Source organism: Lolium rigidum, chromosome 5 (assembly GCF_022539505.1).
Source record: "Lolium rigidum isolate FL_2022 chromosome 5, APGP_CSIRO_Lrig_0.1, whole genome shotgun sequence".
NCBI lineage: Eukaryota > Viridiplantae > Streptophyta > Magnoliopsida > Poales > Poaceae > Lolium > Lolium rigidum.
Window position 1 is genome coordinate 194,994,904 of NC_061512.1, and position 15,145 is coordinate 195,010,048.

General features: G+C 44.0%; 1 pseudogene; it reads right to left on the reverse strand.

Annotated features, from left to right (window-relative positions):
* Positions 1-4,143: 4,143 nt before the first annotated feature.
* Positions 4,144-5,224, reverse strand: LOC124656904 (annotated as a pseudogene).
* Between the last annotated feature and the right edge of the window lie 9,921 nt (positions 5,225-15,145).

A 15,145-nucleotide genomic window follows, 5' to 3' on the forward strand; every position in this document is an offset into this window, starting at 1 on the left:
TCCACGTTGGCGCCGGAATCTCTGGTGTTGCGCCGCACTACACTCCGTCACCAACGACCTTCACGTGATCCTTGACTCCTACTGGTTCGATAAACCTTGGTTTCTTACTGAGGGAAAACTTGCTACTGTACGCAACACACCTTCCTCTTGGGGTTCCCAACGGACGTGTGTTAACTGCACGCATCAATCACCTTGTTAGAGCATCACCGAATGACGTTCCCCTCGTCAGAAGAAATCAAACCATGGCTATGAGCCTTCTTCTCATCGCGCTTCATCATCGTTGAGGTAGGCCAGTCACCGGGTGCAGGCGCCGCGGCGGAAACCTCCGGCGCGCCTCTCTTCGATACATCATATGTAACCTTGGCAGCGGCACTGTTCGAAGTAGCACCGGCGGCGGTGGCGGAGCCCTTCTTCTTCACCATCTCAGGTTGCGTTTGGGAATACGAAATTGGATTGAAGAATGGCGGCGGCGGTGTGGTAGCTATGAGGAGGAAGAACGAAGAAGGAGGAGGAGTGATGGAAAGAGAAGAACAAGGGGAGTAAAATCTTTTTTCTCCTTTATAAAAGGGGAGTTACCAAGAGATCTATGATTAGGACACCACGTGTCATTGCATTCATCTTAACATCGGACATTTTCTCCCACCACACGCGGAAATCGAGGAGGCGCCTCGGTCAGTATGCGAGGACTAGTCATTTCCTAACTGACCGCGCATAAGTAGGGTGGGCCTGTCAGGTCGCGTCCTGTCAATCAAGCCGCCGCAGTGGCCACGTCATTGATGATGTCTCCAAAAGTATCGACTCCTCATGAAGCATCCAAAGGAAACTATAACATTGGGTTGCTCGACTTGAGTTTACGCACGGTTGCAAGCATCCGTCCCTAGACCCGGGGGCTACTCCCATCGGGAGCGCTGGATGCGCACCCGATAAAAATCACTGAAGATAGAAAAATATGGACTCGAAGATTTCATAAGATCCAGGGTCATGCTCGGGGACTTGATTCTGAGTAGAGTAACGTTGATTTGCCATCAACAGTTAACCAGTATCGACTAATCGAGTAAAGCTGGGCACATAACTCCAATCCCTTACCTACTATCAATTGGCATGACTTTATTCGAAGTTATGGAGGACCCGATATAAAAAAGATATCGGATGATTACGACAGCTTGCGAAAAACATCGACAACCAAAAACATTTGAGTAGTACAACTTGAGTCTACACACGGTTGCAAGCATCCGTGCCTAGACTCGGGGGCTACTCCTATGGGGAGCGCTGGACGCGCATCCGATAAAGATGAGCTTTTGATTCCAAGAGATCAAGACCTTCCGGCAATTATGGCTATTTGACAGAAGACAATTTTAGTCCCTGCCCGAAGCTTTACTTTGGCCAGTCACTCTGGGGCTACTAATGTGGGCATTACCCTTCGGGTAACCAATGTTATGCTACCTCTTACGGCCCAACCAGGGGCCCATGAAGATCGTCCACCGACCAAGGTGGGCCGATATGTCGGTTCCGAAGAAAGATTCTTGATGGACAAGGCAAGAAGACGAAGAACAAGGAAAGTTTAGGCATAGAACTCTTTGTAAACTAGTCGAACCCGGACAGAATTCTCGGGACCTGGCCTGCAATATAAGGGCAAGGAGAGGATCTGCCGAGGGACACACAATCACCACAGCCAAATTCACCGCAAGTTTAGAGCTAGGTCATTAGAAATCTTAGCCTCTCGACGAGATCTTAGTCATAGCGTTCGGCTACCCCATTGTTACCCAATTTATTTGATAATCAAGATCAGACAAGCATGAAGTAAGGGTTTTACCTCATCGAGGGTCCCGAACCTGGGTAAATCTCTCTCCCTGACTGTTTGGTATCTGATGTCTCGTGTCAGCCTGCAGGATTCCGTCAGCCCTAAGCCCCAAAAGGTGGGCATTGCCGAGGAGCACGTAAGGTGGTGCATAGACGAGTTGGGTGGCGTTAAGCTGGAGCCACTCGGTTGTTTAATTCCAAACCCGGAACCTCAATATCGCATGAACGATGAACTGTGTACTTTCAGTCGAACCATGAGTGATCACCTTGTTAGAGCATCACCGAATAATCTCATATTCGTTGATCACCATGATGAGCCATCAGAACCAAAGCAAATGAACTGCAATGTGTTTCGTCGAACCAAACAATCGGCTAACAAAGGATGATTTAAGTGGGTTGACACACAAGAAAGCAGCCATCCGGCTAGGTTTGGTCTCAATGGCGACCTAGTGTCAGTTCGGCTACATCAAGCCGGATCACCACAAGGCGGAACGGTACACACTGGATATGATGGGGCCAAGTATTCAAGCAAGAAAAATATTCAAATCAATGACAATGTTGAAGATGGAAATTCCATCGAGGCTACACCAAAGTCATCTGATGGAGGGTGGGGGGCAAGGAGGAAATCTGAAGACTGATGCATGCAAGACCAACAAAGAAAAATGTTATGATAAGCACAAGGGAAAGAGGCCAAAAGTACTTTTGAGCAGCTCTTGGGGAAATATCGGAAGATAAGTGATGAGAAAAATTCTTGTCGACCAACTAATAAAAACTTCAAAATGACCACTAGCAAGGCGGAAATTGGAAGACCGGGATTGACAAAAGGAGAAGTTTAACAAGTCAGATCCACATCATTCCTTTGGTCCACCAATGCCGCTGTCTTGGATACCTCTCTACACCAACTTCTATCCATATGCATCATGGGGAAGGTATGATCCAAGGGCACACCATCCATCTCGTGCTAAGCCATCTCGTCAAACTTTTGTAAATCCAACTCAACAATTGCACGTCAAAAACCGATTCAGTGAATCGGTCTGGAGCTCGAGCAAGAAGGAGGAAGCCAAGAAAGTTTACATATTGAAGAGAGATGTCTGCAAGATCTTTATTTCAGATCCGGCAATAAAAAATAAAAATCCATCTAAGTCGGTGTTGGATACTAAGGACAAGGAAGTGAAGCGAGTAACTTTCAAATACCTAGTTGTCGGATATCAACAAGCCAAGTCGGATGCCCCCAAGATCAAGAAAAAACTTTCCATTGGGTGAAATCAAATCGCAACCGGGATGCCCACTCGGCTTATCATATTGGCAAGAGAAAAAGCTTAAACGGCTTAGGGCGAAAGAGGTGAAGAAAAAAAAGATGGCGTGGGTTTCTAAGAAAGTGCCTCAAGGCGGAAAGGATGTGAAAGCTCCTGTATTAGAAGAGAAACAAGAAAGGAAGAGGAGACTGGAGCCTGAAAACAATCAAGCCGGCATTATCTATCACATCATAAAAGACTTCGGCCTAAGCATCGTCCATATCACTTAGCTATGCTAGTTATTCCTATGTCGTGGAGCTTGCCACTAGATATGATCGGATACCCTCTGTGGGCTTATTTTGATCCATGGATTCAACACTCTAGGAGGGTAAGATCAAATAACAGTACCGATGGTTAGCTGACCATGTTGCCGCTATTCCAAGTTTCGGCTACTTTCTAGTGGATTGACCACATGCCCTTTGAGGTAAAGACTTCATGCCGAGATAGATTTATTGCTCTAAACGTTCATAGCCGATGGACTGTTAACATCATCTTAGGCCAAGTTGGTAAGTTATTTTCTGGTACGCAAGCTCTGCCAGAAAACAAGGGACATATATTCGCACCCATTTTGGGCCACCTGTTGACCAAAGAAAAACAAAACTGTTGAAGCTGAAGAAACTAGATGGACCAGTCTGGTCAATGGATATCTCAATCATTAGACGGGTCCATGGTAACTTTGATCTCAAGGTGGGTCTCTAACCACCTTTGTTGTTAGGCAGATCTACGGTGGATTGGTCACTTCAGGCTTATAGTAGATAAAATGTCATCTTGACGAGAAAAAAAAAAAGAAAATGCTATAACTTGAACATATCAAGAATTCACGTCAGGAAAGCCAAATAATTTATGTCGGAATTTGGTCATCTCCGTCTTTTTTAATGGACCGAGGAAGTACTTATTTTCTTGCATAGATGGATCGAAATACTAATAAAGAAACGAAATGGAATGATCGCTGGAAGCTACTTGTTTTTTTCTTTCTCTCCCTCTTATCATTTATTTTTCTCCCTCTAGTCTCTAGTTTATTAGGTGGACTGCGGCGACGATGTTCAGTTCACTTGGTGGACGGCGGTGTAGCCGTGTAGGTGGGTTTAGCGGTGACAGCGGAGGATGGCGGTACCGTCAATGTTGAAGTCGGTGGCGGTGTCGGTGACAGCGGGGGAGCTGTGGGTGACGGAGGGGATGAATGGTGCTGATGGCTGTGGCTGTGCGCCGGGGGCGGGGGCGGTCGGGGTGGTGGCGGCGGAGGCGCTGTGGCCGCCCATGTAGTTGTGCTTCTTGTTGTGCTTCTGCATCCACACCTTGAAGACGCCCTTGCTCATCCCGTTGTCGCGGCACCATTCGTCCACGATGGCCTGGCCGTGCTTCTGCAGGCGCCACTCGAGCAGCTCCGACAGCTCCTGCATCCGCTTCTTCTCCTCCACGCTGAGCTTGGTGCGCAACCGCTTCTTCGCCGGTGCGGCCCCCACGTAGGCCGGCGGTGCCGTCACGGGCGAGACCTGGACGGGGAGCCTCTGGCCCTGCGCCGCCCCGGGGGGCGGCGCGCTGGAGTTCAGACAGAGCAACATGGGCGGCTGCGCCGACGGGGAGAAGTACGCTGGAGGCTGCTGCGCCACCGGCGCCGTGAGGTGCGTTGGTGGAGCCTGCAGCAGCTGCGGCGGGGAGACGAACCCCTCGTCGTCGTAATCTAAGCCGTCGGAGTCGGACTTAGGGTCACCACCGTCGACCGCGGGCAGCCGGTCCTCGGGCGTCTCCTCCCCGCGCTGCGGCGGGCCTTGCAGCACGCTGGCCACCATGGGTGGCGCCGGCAGCAGCGCCACCTGGGGCTGCGCCGGCAGCAGCGCCACCTGGGGCTGCGCCGGCCACTCCTCCTCCACCATCACTTGGCGGTGGAAGTTGCGGTGGCAGCCGCAGGCGACGCACTTGAACGAAGCCAGGTCGGCGGGGTTGAACTGCAGCGACGGCAAGTACCTCCCGCAGCCGTCGACGGCGTGCCCGCCAATTAATGCCGCGTGGTTTCTGGTGCACTCCTGGTATCTGGACACCACCGCCACTCCGACCGACGCATGCCTCACCCTCTGGACGGAGCCGTTGGGGAACGTAGCCGGAGTGTAGTTGACGTCCATGGCCTCCATGCCGCCTGAGAGGTGCCTCTCACTAGCTTGACAAAGATCACAAGTGCCTAAGCCTGGGCTTAGGCACGACACACAGGAAGGGAAGGGTCAAGGGAACGAGGAGAACTACAGGTAAGGATGTGAAGCGAAGGCGAGGAGGTAAGAGCTTTAAAAGGCCGTCGCCGGAGAGACGGTGACGCTCGCAGACAAGCGAAATAACTCATTGTTATCCCATGTAATTAGTGAGTGTATAGACGAGAAATTTTCTGCGAGATCTTGGAGATACATAGAGAGATCAATGACGACGCATAAGAGTGTGATTCACGTACGTCTAGAGGAGTAAACACGGACCGCTGATCAAGAATCAAACACAGACGCCCCGGATCGGCGGCCTTTTTTTTTCTTTGAGATGGGCGGCCTTTTTTTTTTTGACCCCCACATTTCGAGATGTCATTTACATCATCAGATAGATGACACAACACGTTTAAACCACTACAGAATCAATAACATGACATAACAGTAAATCGTTTTTGATTGATCCACAATTTGAGCTGTCACGCATATGGAGTATACTGCTAATTACCGACTGTCACCGACAATACAACAAATCTCGAAACCATAATGCAGTTCACACTTTTCATACGTGTATGCTGTGCTCAGAAAAGGAAATATGTAAACCAATTTTATCAAAAGTTACCGACCAATGTAGGCCTACCCTCATAGAGATCTCATAGAGATGGTATAAACGCAAGTTACGGATGATTTATTTATATCAATGGACGTGGATTTGCAAGCCATGTGGATAGTTATGTATAGGGTGCCTGCTGTTGGATATAGTGCGCATGGTGGTTTGCATCGTTATGCAGGGAGGAGGTGACACTGCAAATTATTGAACTGTCCCAAGTGAAGGGGAATTACAACGTCCAAACGGGTGCATAAGGATTTAAAAATCATCATGCAAGTCCATACCAAATTCATCATGCAATTAAAATCCACATTCATACAAATCATAACTACATTGTGGAGGGAATTACAACGCCAAAACGGGGGCATATAGATTTGAAAATCATCATGCAAGTTCATACCGAATCATCATGCAATAAAAAGCCACATCCATATGAATTATAACTACATTGTGGAGGGAATTACATCATCCAAACGGGTGGATATAGATTTGAAAATCATGAAGCAAGTCCATGCCAAAATAATCATTTAATAAAAAGTCACATCCATGCGAATCATAACTACATAACTTCTTCGGTGAATATCATCATGCAAGTCCATACCAAAATCATCATGCAAAAAGTTTGACCAACAAACATACATATGAAAATCTGATGCAATAGTAATGTGTGGATTTTGTTGGCCGTGTGCTCCTAGAAAGCTTGCTCTCTATATCATACAGTGTGCATATCACGCGGTAGGAAGGACGTGCCCAACTATCCCCATGGCTAGCCCACTATTTCCCTTGTATCAATTGTCACCAACTATGTAATTCTCAAGCACATCATTTTAAGCAAATATCACCACCCATAACCACTTTGAGAACAAGCATAACACATTTATCACCGGCTAAAGAAAGCTTCAGTACAATAAAGAAACGTCCAGTTTGGTTGACCACATATTTGAGTTGCCATTGGCGTAAGTACACATTGAAGAAATGTGTAAGTAATTAAAAAAAAATTGGATGTCTTTTTTGTAATGAGATAGCCAAGAAACTCACTTATCAACACCATCTATTGAAGAGATTTTTTAGGTCAAAGGAAATCCCTAGTTTTAGGTATGGAGTCAAGAAACATCGAAATTGTATACCTAGATTTGAGTTATTCGTGTTGTTATTATTTAATCAAGAAATGTATAAATCATCACCTACTCTATGCTATGTGTAAACAATTGTTGTATATTTTTCGTGCATATATATCAATCAATACAATGAAGTAATAGTACTAACCTTTTTATTGATCCTCAATTTCAATTGCCATGGACGTGTCAATTAGGGAGAAATTACTAAGCTTATACAAATTTATCGATTGTCACCAACCATATAATACATATATATAAAAAATTATCACCTACTACAACAAATCTACAAACTATAATGCCTTTATCATGATGAGGAGGCAAGAGACAACCTAGCGAACAAAAACATCTTTCTAGCCAGAGGAAAAGAAAGGATAATGTTGGTATTCAAAGGAAAGGGATTTTCTAAGGGAACATTGCCCCTATGTATGTTTTTGGTAATTAATGATAATCACTATGAATTAATGTTTTCTTTGAGTTCATATGAGGAATATTTCGTAGGTATCCATATGTTGGATTCAAGTGTGGATGCCGTAACGATAAATATATATCTTGGCATTGACATCAAGATCATCAATTTCAAGAGAAGAATATTATATGATCAAAATCTCGAGAGTTTGATTTCAAGAGATGAATTCACGATATTTCAGTCTCGTGAGTTTCTATGGTTGACTAAGGCTTAGAGGATGCAATCAAATGGAAAGTTATTTATGTGCCTCAAGATATTATGATAGAGCATGAGGAGATACAATCTTGACCAAGACTAAGAGTGAAGATTAAATTCAAATTGGTCAACACATGAAGCATAAAGATTGTACCACTTTTGATCATGTGATCTTGTGGTAGGGTAAACTTTTTCAGCTATTCTTTGTGAACTAATCCATCATATATGTGTGTTTGTGTTGTGTATTAGGGTTAGGTATCTCGAGAATATCTTATGCTTGAAGCTTGTCGTCCATTCGATGATAATGGCCATGTGAAGACGTGCTTCAATGAAGCTATCCAATAATGGTGTATGTGGGAGCAATTGTGAGTCTTCATGAAGCAACAATGATCAAGTGAAGCATTCTGGCTAGAATAGGGCTTAAAGCGTTCTCATAATGACCAACTAGAATACTCAAGGGAAAGGTATTTCTTTGCTAGGTTTTTCTTTTACCGGTCTCAAGGTGTTTGTTGGGAGACCGGGTTGTAGGATAGATAGCTAGGCCCACTATCAAGAGGGGATTTCGTTTCAGTAACTTGGTCACGTCATCATAGGTAGCTCAATCCCTTTTCATACTTTTCATCCCCTATTCGTGTTGATTCTTGGTGTTTCTCTATGTGAAGTTCTTGATCTTGTTGCTAGATTACAATAAGCCCTAGTTCTTCGAAAATAGAGTTTGTATGCATCTTGTATTGTATTTTTGAGTTTAAGATGCTTTTACCTGTTCTTAGGTTGGAGAGGTTTCACTTATAAATTGTGTAAAAATATCCTTTGATGATTCCTAAAAAATTTGGGGTTCTATTCGTCGTTATCTTTCCAACAAAATTGTTGGGAAACTCTCTCAAAGTTTAGTTCTTTGAAAAAAACTGTTGTTTAAGGGTTTCTCTACGAAACCGGTGGTTGAATCGGTAGCGCCGGTTAAACCGTAGGAATAACCGGCCGGGCGCCACGCCATTGCTCGCTGAACCACTATACTCGCTTCCCTTTCGGTGTAGCCCCGGCCAGCCTGAATGGATTGGCGCACATACTGGCACACCGGTTGTGTCACCAGTCTGGTTTCGCGGGCTCCCCAGCACTTCGGTCAACCATTTCAGCTGCACGATCGTCCCATTGGTCTAGGCTCCGGTTGGGTCGGCGAGAGCTCCAGCGCTATCGGAATTTCTGTTGGACTGACTCGTAGCAAATTAACTCTCCAAATGGCTAGTTCCCCTTGGACTATAAAGCCCTTCTTCCTCCTTCATGAGGTAAGGTCAACCATTTCATTTGCTCTCTCTCTCTCTCTCTCTCTCTCTATATATATATATATATATATATATATATATATATATATATATATTAGTCCATTGTTGAACCTCAAAATATTTTTTTTCTTTTCATTCACTCCTATGATCATTGCATCTTCTTGAGGGATTTGAAAGAGGAGATCTAGATCACCAATCTCCATCAATTAATTCCTCCTCTAAGTGAGGGGAACTCTTGGGATCAAGATCTTGGAATCATTTGTTGATTTCCTCCTTTGTTCTTTCCTCTCTAGTTCCTCCGTCGCATTTGTTGCTTTGGTTGGATTTGAGTGTGAAAGATTTGAACACCCTTGGTTTTCTTGCTTTTTCATCCTTCCATAAGTGTTAAGTTCTCCATTACGATTACATCGAGTGAAAGACCATGATTTTTACTCTTGGAGGGTGACCTGCTAGTTGGTTTGGTGGTTGGTGTTCCGGTGACCTCTTCATGGAATATTGTGAAGAGGCTCGAGCTTCTCCGTCGTGGAGTTTGTGAAGTGGTTGTGGACAGTGGCGGAGCTGGTGTAGAACTATTGGGTGCAAATGAACCCATTGATTTTTGCCAAATCTTCATTAAATTAGTACTGTGATTGAATTTTAGTGAGAGATTATACCATATTAAATAGAGATGAACCCAATAACAATGTGCTCTAGCTTCGCCACTGGTTGTGGAGCTTTCCATCTCCGGAGTGGAGGAAAAGCTAGTCATAAGGAAAGAGCCTTTGTCCTTCGTGGTATTGGCTTGGACAATAAGGTGAGCCTTTGTGGCGTTCGAGAGACCTTCGTGGTAGCCCGAATCTCTTTAATGTGACATACCACACTTCGTGTGAGGGAACACGAGAATACATCTTCGTTTCTGCGTGTCTAGGTTATCTCTGATTTTACTTTTCTTGTGATAGCCATTGAGCTTGAAGTACTTATATCTTGCTATCACTTGTTACATATATCTTGTGCCAATCTTTCTTAGCCTGACTTGTTATTTTTGCACTTACTTGAGCCTAAATTATTTAGGTTTTGTGCTTATAAAATAAACATGGGTTTAATTCTGCATTCTTACAAGCCAATTCTATTAAAACGCATGTTCACCCCCCCCCCCCCTCTAGGCGACATCTCGTACTTTTAGGCTTGCATTGATCAACTCTTCCTCGACGTCTGATATGGAATATCCTTTGTATTATGTTGATCTTGCTCTTATTATTTGTAATGAAAATGTTTTCAAAGATGGATTATTATTTTTATACGATAAACAAAAAATCTATAAAGTAGTTCTCACTTTCTATAAGCAAGCTCTCGATCACGAAGGTTTAAATGCATGGTGTAAGAAGCTAGGGGACTCATATCAAGGGGGATCCATCTCTGTGGGGTGATCTTTGAAGTAGGGAGTTTAGCTTTCCATATATGTGATCAAAATCAAGAAATCATGCAAACCATTATTACTGAGTGTTAACAACTATACCGGAAATATCAGAGTCATAGCACATAAATAATGCATTGAATAAAACTATTGAAAAATTCAAACATGTTGAATTTTTTTGATTATAACCCCAAACTAAATTCATATATGAAAGTATGAAACCATTTAAGCTATAGAAAATCTAAGTGACATAATACAGTTTTTAGTAGCACTCTATTTGAGCTATATGATGAACAAATAAAGCAAGAAAACATCTAAACCATTTTAAGAAACTAGCACAACGAATATCAACTTTGAGAACACAAACATACAATACCATATTTTTTTGTTGGTTATAGTCAATCTTACTACCATAAAGAAGCAGCAATTTTGGATTGTTAGAGGGAGAACTCGCAATGATCGGTTTACTATAGGAAAACTGGGCGGTAGCTGAAGTGGCAAGACACGCCTAAAGCACCACAAGACATACAAAATGCTAGAAGGTGCAACACATGAGACACACATCCGTGATACTCGAGCGACACATCGCTCGAAAAGTGCTCACCGAAAAACGTTGCAACGACCTGAACTGCAATGGGCCTTTATGCCAATCTCAGACTCCAGAAAGGGAAGACATATCCAAAATAGGGGGGGGGGGGGGGGCATGTGCCTCTCTGAACCCACAATCAAGACCGGAGTGGCTTACCCGACGCTCCTTACATGTGGAGAGTGCTCTATCTGCCCACCATCGCCGCCCACCTCCATGGACCTGGGTCCCTCTGACCAGTTCCATCTCCAAAAAATAGTACCCGAAGAGGGAACAAGACACCTAGCACATCCTACCGCCACCATTGACGATTTGGAAGACCAAATCTACAATTTCCACTGGAGAGCACTAGGAAAGAATGTGAGGGATGCTCCATCGACGCCTCCATTGGGAATGATGCATGTAGGCGCCACCGTCGACGAATCCAACATAAGTGCAACGTGTTTTCACCGACAGCCTCATGCCCAAACCACATGAAAACCAGACATCCACCATGCCTCGAACCATGTCACAATATGCGCAACACACACTCCCTAGGTACCCGTTGCTTCTGCCACAATCAACCACACTTTTCTGTTTGGTGCTACACCTACCAACACGGCACGCCACACTGGCCCTGATGGAAACACAAGGAAGCAACTAAACCACGTCACCGACGGCTAGGCTGCTGGAAGTAGCACATGGCTGTCTCATCTGTGCGCTACGATAGTGGCCCCCTCCGCCCAAATTGTGACCGCATGGCCTAGATTTGGACCGCGAGGCCCAGATCTAGCCCATCTTGTGCAGTCGCCATCCACACAACCACAACCGCCACTGGTAGTCTAGCCACAGTGCCTCGCTGGTATGGCACCACCACGCCTCGCCAACCAGATGTTTTCCTCAACGCTGCCGCACAATCTACTATGTCGTCACCTCTATGTGTGTAGAGTGGGTTAAGGGGCACGCTCTCCTCTCCCTCCACCTTGGAAGCATGGCACTTTCAGCATCGGCGGCTCCAACGGTGGTAGCGGCTAGGAGACAGATTTAGGGGTCTTTTTGTCTCCTAGGGCGGTGCCAACAACAATATATTTGATAATGAAGAATGCAACTTGCAAGAAGCATGCATTTTTGATTGACCATGAATATGCGCTTTCATGGGTATTATTAGACTTCCAAGAAACGATTTAAGCACGATGCATATGACCTTTCATGGATTTAATTGAAAATCAAGAAAATGCATATCATTACCTATAGTTTAGTTTCCATCGGTGTAATTAGATAGCCAAGAAAAGTATAGAGCAATGCTTTAGATTTTAGCTAGATGTCATTGGTGTCTTTAGATTTTCATAAAATGTGTAAATCATTTTGTGGAAATTACCAGCTAATAGCAACCTCAAAGCAACAACGCTAAATCTGACTGTTGGCAGTCTTGCAACCATGGCATCATTATTTACGTATACCCCTCATTAGATCGATATCAATTTTCACCAACTATAGCAAATATCAATCATATAACTTATTTGACACAAGCTATATCAAATCCCAATAACATAAAAATAAAGATAATTTCTATAGACATGATATCCATGCATGGTCATGTATGAAGTCAAGAAACATGTAAAACATATACTTGTCCTATGTCACCAGCTGTGAACATACCATAATTCGGGTCGCGTCATTATTATTATTATTATTATCAAATTTAACCAAGTAAAGAAAACCTCAATGCCGTGACACGATGTAATGTTGTTTCCTGTAGCTCTAGATCGAAACTCCATTCTTTGTGGCATACAGAGCGAAACTCTTAGTATAAATTGTAAACACAATGCATGTACTATGTATTTTATAAACAGAATGCAGAACTCTGAATCTTAACCGTCCTATCTTTAATCGAATAGCCAACCGTTGTATTTTTAATCTTAACCGTCTCTTATCTTGCTGCTGTTTTTTTAAAGCCGGACTATAGGTTTCCTCACTGTGGTTTTTTTTATTATATGAGTGAATTCTATTTTTTACCCTATAGTTACGCATTTGCGACACATATTACCCCATTTAGTGCAACTTTTATAAAATTCCCTCATCTAGGAGTTAAACACGGTTTTACCCCAATTTAGCATTTTGTTTGTTCGTGTTAGATAGGACCGGCATATTTCATCGATGTGGTGCGACAAAATGTGTAAATATCGGAGTCCAATTATCTACGATTATGTCTAGCCATCTCTTATCAAATTGTTCCATTCCTCCTCCTCGTACTGGTATTTTTGAAAGTCGGTAATCACCTCACACCTTGCCCAATGAATACGCACCAAAAATCAAAGGTCCAAATATTCTAAAATGCGTAATCTAGATAATTTTTATTCAACGGGGTAATTATTGTCACAAATGCAGAACTAGAGGGTAAAAAGTGGAATTCACTCTTATTATATATATAAAAAGTTTAATTTACAAACAGAGCTAGGGGATAGCTCTGAAAACTAAAGAGAAGCAAATATTTTGCTGCCATGACTAAACCAAAATCTCAAAGCCATACGAAGAGCATAGTTAACGTGCTTCTAGAAACTAAAGCCACTCCACACCGCACCGCTCGAATACAGGACTGACGACACCCCACCTGAATCCATTTGTGCTATAGTAATATAATTAACCATGCAGTTTTTTTTGCGAATAATTAAACATGTACACTGTAGCCTTTTTTTGATGGGCCATGTACTGTAGTTGGTGAGCGGGAGGGAACTGTTTTTCAAAAACCTCCGCTTAGAGACAGTAGATGACGAGAACCCAACGCTCCCCTAGCAAAACAAGACGCCGAGGAGATAGAGGGACGGTGATGACGAACCGCCTCGAACACGCCGCGGCTGTACATGTCACTGCGTCCAGATGCACCGCTAGAACGCTACGAACCAAGGCACGCCATGGCCGCACCCTTCAGATATATTACGACACGCCATTACCCCTCTAATCTATTAATACGGTTGGCATCTTTTAGCTACAACACATTAGTTTATCAAGATATATACAAGAAAACACATTGATTTCTCGAGATATATACAAAATCCGCATTTATGAGCGGTGATACAAGGACAGGTGGAGCACATTAATTTCTCGAGATATATACAAAATCCGCATTCTTCAGCGGCTATACGAGGGGCAGGTAGAGCATATTAGTTTCTCAAGATACAAAACCGTAAGCATCAGCAGTGATGCAAGTGAAGATAGAGAGATATACACAATGGTACAAGTGTACATCGGCATGGACACGTTTTGGATGGTGCCAATGCCATAGGGGCTGCACATTAGTTTCTCGATATATATATACAAAATCCGCACTCACAGCGGCGTGATATGATGCCATAGCGGGGAGGTTGGAGCACATTAGTTTCCTAGGATACGAAAATAGTATCATCAGCAGTGATGCAACTAATGCAAATGGAGATAGAGAGATATACACGGTGGTACAAGTGTACAACGGCCAAGCTAAGCATGGCCACGTTTTGCTTGGTGGCAATGACATGGTTGCAGCGGTTCGTAGGCTCTGGGTTTAGTTTAGGTAAGGACAGATACATGCAGCCTCGCTGTGGCCTGTAGCGGCCAAAGGATAGAAGTTGATAACATGAAACAAGCTAATGGAGGGGTGGATCGTAGTAATAAATCATGGGGGAGCCATTACTAATATGATGCTAGGGTGGTTGGGGGGAGGAGATATGGCCGAAATGCACCGCTGATCCCGATACCCAACTCCACACCATCCGATCCTGGTACTCATGGATCGATGCGCGGGTGTGACATAATGAAAAGTGGACGACGTAAATGGAATTTTAAGCCCGTATTGGAATAGGCCTTGATGATTGGTTTAGCTAGGTATTGATGCAGAACTCGGCTTCAGTGACTTTGTCAGACTACAAAGTCACTGACTTTGTGTCACTTACAAGTGGGGTCACGTGGAGCCCATATAATGAAGGGTTCCACCTGACCCTACTTGTAAGTGACACAAAGTCAGTGACTTTGTGGGCTGACAAAGTCACTGAAGCTCAATCCATTGATGCAGTGTAGTGATCCGCATGATACGAGTGAGTACTCACAGCGTGGTGCAGTGGAAAGGCATGAGCAGGGGCCCAGATGAACGGTGAATGTATTGTCCAAACTCGAAACTCTATGAATGTAGTTCAAAGGCAGAAGAAAAATTGATAAAACCTCATTTTGTCTATGCACGAATATTTGTGGCTTCAAGCCCAAAAGCTGG